The sequence below is a fragment of the Spinacia oleracea genome, chromosome 6 (genome assembly GCF_020520425.1).
Source record: "Spinacia oleracea cultivar Varoflay chromosome 6, BTI_SOV_V1, whole genome shotgun sequence".
In the NCBI taxonomy this organism is placed as follows: domain Eukaryota; kingdom Viridiplantae; phylum Streptophyta; class Magnoliopsida; order Caryophyllales; family Amaranthaceae; genus Spinacia; species Spinacia oleracea.
Window position 1 is genome coordinate 61,627,920 of NC_079492.1, and position 5,489 is coordinate 61,633,408.

The following is a 5,489-nucleotide window of genomic DNA, read 5'->3' on the forward strand; positions in this document are numbered from 1 at the left end:
CATTAGATTGCATAATTAACAAGGCTAGGCATTCAAACTTGTTAAACATATACAGTAGGTCAATCAAAAATTCAAGATTTATCAACAAGAATCGCAAATATTTAATTTAACATCTTAAATTTACGAAATTTTGCATTCGAAAAACTAAAACCTCCGAATAGTCATAGTTAGGGTTCGAATTTGAGAATTCTGGGTTCGGCCGAAATTTAACCATGTTTATGCAATTTAGATTATGAAAATAATAAGAGGCTCGTGATACCACTGTTAGGTTATGATACATATGACAATTCATAAATCATGCGGAAAAACCATAAAGCCAGGAAAGCATATTATTTTCACATAATCATTTAGCATAGAATAGATGCATACATGTTGTAGCGTGCCTTCCCTAGCTGCGCCCGAACCGAACAAGAACAAGTCTTTAGGACTCCAAATGTCGTCCCTCCGTAGATAGTCCACCGTACGTCCGGATCCGCCTCAAGTTAGACCAACTAGAATCGCCCTTAAGGTGCTTAGGAATTTCGGCTAGTGTTTGCAAGTGTATGGCTGATTTTTATTTCAAAAACTTACCCTTTGAATACTTCAATCGTACCCATAAATTGTGACCCTAGGCACTTATTTATAGGAGTATGGAAAAGGAATTGTAATCCTACTAGGATGTGGATTTGCTAATTAGAACTTTATTAGGACTCTAAATAACAAAGATTATCTAATAGGATTAGGATTTTAATCTTTGCACAAATCCTAATAGGATTAGGATTTCCCGCATACGCATCGTACAAGCCGTGCACCCGCGCAGGCCTTGCGGCCCACGACAGGCGCACAGCCCATGTGCGGTGCTGCGCGCGCGCGCCCTTGGCTGGGCCTGGCCTTGCGCTGGGCCTGGTCGAGGCGTGCGTTGCTGCGTGCGGCTCGTTGGGCGATGGCCTGGCTTCGTGCTGGGCCTTCGTCTAGCGGGCCTCGTCCGATGCTAATTCGTACGATACGCTTCCGATTAAATTCCCGATTCCGGAATTCATTTCCGATACGAACAATATTTAATATTTCCGATTCCGGAATTAATTTCCGCTTCGAACAAATATTTAATATTTCCGTTTCCGGAATTATTTTCCGATTCCGATAATATTTCCGATTCTGACAATATTTCCGTTTCCGGCAATATTTCCGATTCCGACAATATTTCCATTTCCGATAATATTTTCCGATACGTACCATGTTTCCGTTTCCGGCAACATCTACGATTTGGATAATATTTATATTTCCGATATGATCCATATTTCCGTTTCCGGCAATATCATCGTTTCCGGAGTATTCATTTCTTGCTTGTGACGATCTCAGCTCCCACTGAAACCAAGATCCGTCGATTCTGAATATCCATAGATAGAGTATTTAATGCCATTAAATACTTGATCCGTTTACGTACTATTTGTGTGACCCTACGGGTTCAGTCAAGAGTAAGCTGTGGATTAATATCATTAATTCCACTTGAACTGAAGCGGCCTCTAGCTAGGCATTCAGCTCACTTGATCTCACTGAATTATTAACTTGTTAATTAATACTGAACCGCACTTATTAGACTTAACATAGAATGCATACTTGGACCAAGGGTATTATTTCCTTCAATCTTCACCTTAAGTACCAGGACAGGTTGTCCACCCAAAGATTTACTTCCTATCAGGACATGGTTGATATTGCAGCTAATGTAGAACGAGTGGTACTGCTTCGGGAAGCAAGGAATGTTGGGTATAAAAGGAGAAATGATAACCAAGGTCAAGGAGGAGCAAAGAAGCCTAACCAGAGTTATCAGGGAAATCAAAGGAGGAATGATGGTAATCAAGGAAATAATAGGGAAGAAGGATTCCAAGGAAGGAACAATCGGTCGCAAGGATGTGCCAAATGTGGAAAAAGGAGTCATGTTGAGAGTGAATGTCGTGTTGGCACAAATGCTTTCTATCGATGTGGAAGCCATGATCATTACGTCAGAGATTGCCCAAATCAAGTGACGTCAACCATGAGAGGACCAGTTCCAACTAACAATGATTGTGGTCGGAACAACAACAACGCAGGAGGTTCGAACCGCAATCCACCACGACCACCAACTGGAAGAGTTTTTGTGATGAGGCAAGATGAAGCAGATGAGGATGATAATGTTATCACGGGTACCTTTTCTATCCACTCTTCACCTTCCCAGGTTCTTTTTGATTCGGTGCTTCACATTCCTTTATTTCTCCATTGTTTGCTAAATGTTTAAATTTGAAACCATGTTGTGACTTTCATGCTATGAGTGTTGCCCTTCCTAGCAGAGAAATTGTGAAATGTAGAACCATGTATAAGGATTTTCCTATTGTAATAGAGGAAGTTTAGTTTCTAACAGACTTAATAGCTTTTGACCTATCTGAATTTGATGTAATCTTGGGAATGAATTGGTTGACTAAGTATGAAGCTAACCTTAATTGTTCGAGGCAAAGTGTGACCCTTAAAACACCAAATGGAGATAGAGTTTCATTCCATAAGTTAGTAAGAAAACCAATGATTCAAGTCGTCCATGCTTTAAGAGCGCGTAAAATTATTGAGAGTGGTTTATCTGGTTATCTGTGTAGTGTTGTTGACTTAAACACCTCTGGATCTTCCATTACCGACATACCTATTGTTTGTGAATACCCACACGTTTTTCCAGACGAAATACCTAGTATGCCCCCACCAAGAGAATTAGATTTCAGTATTGAATTAATCCCCGGATCCACCCCTATTTCTATGGCACCATATAGCACTACCTCAAAATTGGCCAAAAGTATCACAAATAAGAGACCTCTTTTATAAAATAAGAGGTTTCTTAATATAAGAAACCTCTTATTTTAGAAAAGAGGTTTATTTGATTGAAATGTAAAAGACCACCCGAAAGAAAAATGGTCTCTTTGTTTTGCTTTAAATATTCTCCCTTATCTAAGAATCCATTTATCTGTTTAGGAGGTTTCTTTATTCGTGAAAGAAAAAAAATAAAAAAAAACAAATCAAATGAATAGATAAGAAACCTCGTTTTTTAGGTGGTTTCTTTCTTTAATTTATTTTCTCTATATTTTTTAAAGGAAAAGATAAAAACAAAAAAAACAAAATATTTTGTTTGCACTTTTAGCAAGATTGATATATCAATTGAACTGCACCTTTGCCGCCTCCATCAAAAAAAAAAAAAACTCCCTCCATCTTCTTCTTCGTTCGTTACGTTCTTGAATTCGCCATTCTTCCTGCTCCGTTTGCAACCAACGCACCACCGCTCACGCTGCTTCTCTACACTCAACGCACCACCTCTTCTCTTCACTCAACCTAACTCTGCAACACGGTATTTCTCTTCTTTCTATTTCTCTTGGTTGATAATTGAAATTGACATGCCCTAATATTTGTATTTTTTGTGCAGTGTTTTCAATTTTATTTTTGTGTAATTGGTTGTTTTTGCTATAAACTATTGTAATTTATAATTTAGAATTATTGAATTTTAGGTATTGAAATTCGATTGATTATTTGGGGGTAAATTGACGCCATAGCAGAGCCAACGCAATTTGTTTTAGATGGGTTTTGGCTGATTTTTATCTGTTTCTCCTTATTCTAATGTGATGGTTTGAGGATATTCTTCTGCTTAATGAATGAGGAACCGTGAATTACTTGAATTATGTGGTTGTTTTTTTCGGGTTCAATTCATGTTATTCAGATTGTTCCTTACATCTCAATTTCCTATGCCATATCCTCGGTATTCTGACATGTGTATGGATTCTTTGATATTCATTTAGGATAAAGAAACTTAGAACTTTGGTATAAAATCGCAATGTCTATTGCTTAGACATATATTTGAGTCTGATATGAGTTTGAGAGTCCAAGTAATGTAGTTTATAACCATCTTGTTGGGTAATGAATGGGATTTGGGAATTTGGATCAGATGTAATAACCCAATATAATTGCACTCCGATGGATGAAGTTATGTGCCGGCTTGTTTTTGGAGTTTTTCTTTTCAATCAAAGCACATAGGTTGAAACTTTAGCTGACTAGGTTAATCAGTTGAATCAAATGGTTGATTTTTGTTATTCTTAACCTTTGGCATCGTTAGATACTACATTTACTGGTTTATGATAGTTTGCAATTGTTTCACTCATTCCTTTGATGCGATGCTGCTATGTGTTGGCAAACACTTGAGCAGGGAAATTTGTAATATTTCAGAAATTCATAGTACTCCTTTGTCTAATTAGATGGTTCTAATGACATTATTTGTGAATTGTGATAAATGAAGCAATGATGAGTAAATACAAACCTGTAATGACCTGTGGATATGATCGCAACTCATTTATGAACTTCTAAGGGACTGAGAATTTTTTTCACCGGCTTATTTTTACTTCGTAAATGGTTGCTTTTTTGGGGTACTGTACCACTCTCAAGTCTCCACTTTTTTTTTGTTGAATAATCTTTTAAGATTCAAGAGATATTTCAAAATTCCATAAGTCGGAACTGATCTTGAGGATGCAGAAAACATTTTCGTACTTGATCACCAACAGGAACAGTAGCCTCAGAAAATATTAAGGTGATTTTTGGCTGATTAATCTAACTATAATTTGGTCATGGGATTTGGCTGATTTTTTTCTCTTTCTCGTAATTCTAATGTGATGGTTTGAGGATATTTCTTCTGCTAAATAAAGGTGGAACACAATTTGGCCGAGTTCCTTATTCTTTTTTTCAGAAACTAGTGTTGTTGAGAGTTATGAACTTGAGTCATACTTAAGGCTAGGAGAGAGATTTCTCAAACTAGCCTCTGAACCTGGTGTGTTTTCATCTTGCTTTAATCCATTCTCAGTATGCTAGACCATGTTTCAAGTTGGTCTGTGTTGTGCTTCTGTGGTAGAAGGATGGGGATGCTGCTAGTGTCTGCAGCAGTGCTGGCTGCTGCTTTTTACTCTTGTTTTTTGTGAGGCTGGTCTGTTTTCAGTTGTCTTGCCAGAAAATGTTTGGCTCAGTTATCAAGTGAACCGAACAAACAAATTGATTTAAGTCTTAGGGCAGTCGAGCCAGCAGATCTGACTACCTCAGTTTCAGTATTTTATCTTAGAAGTCGGATTATTAGATTGGTATATGATTACTGAACATGATAGCTGTGTTGTGCTTCTGTGGTAGAAGGCTTGAGATTGAGCTGCTAGTGTCTGCAGTAGTGTTGTTTACTCTTGTGTGTTGTGGTTAATTTGGCTTGAGTTGACTTTTTGGGTGTGTTCTTGTTATGAATTGATTGCTGGTTCGTAGTATATTGTTGTTTGGGGTGTGTTTTTGGTTTGTTTTTTTGTTGTTAGTTTGGGGGTCCTTCGTTGTACATATTGTTCGACTGTTAATATATTTCTTACTTACAAAAAAAAAAAATAGAAAATAAGGTGATACTCATTTGTTTTTGTTATTGACAGCTCTTTTGGTTGGATTTGGTTGGATTGCTCATTTACTTTGTTGAGGAGTTGCGTACTTCA

The 5,489-nt window shown here is 37.4% G+C and overlaps 1 non-coding gene across 1 annotated transcript; it reads left to right on the forward strand.

Annotated features, from left to right (window-relative positions):
- Nucleotides 1-4,271: 4,271 nt before the first annotated feature.
- LOC130464452 (small nucleolar RNA SNORD25) lies at nucleotides 4,272-4,358 on the forward strand. The gene has a single exon (XR_008924865.1). It is a non-coding gene; the product is annotated as a small nucleolar RNA SNORD25 (small nucleolar RNA).
- The last annotated feature ends 1,131 nt before the right edge of the window (nucleotides 4,359-5,489 follow it).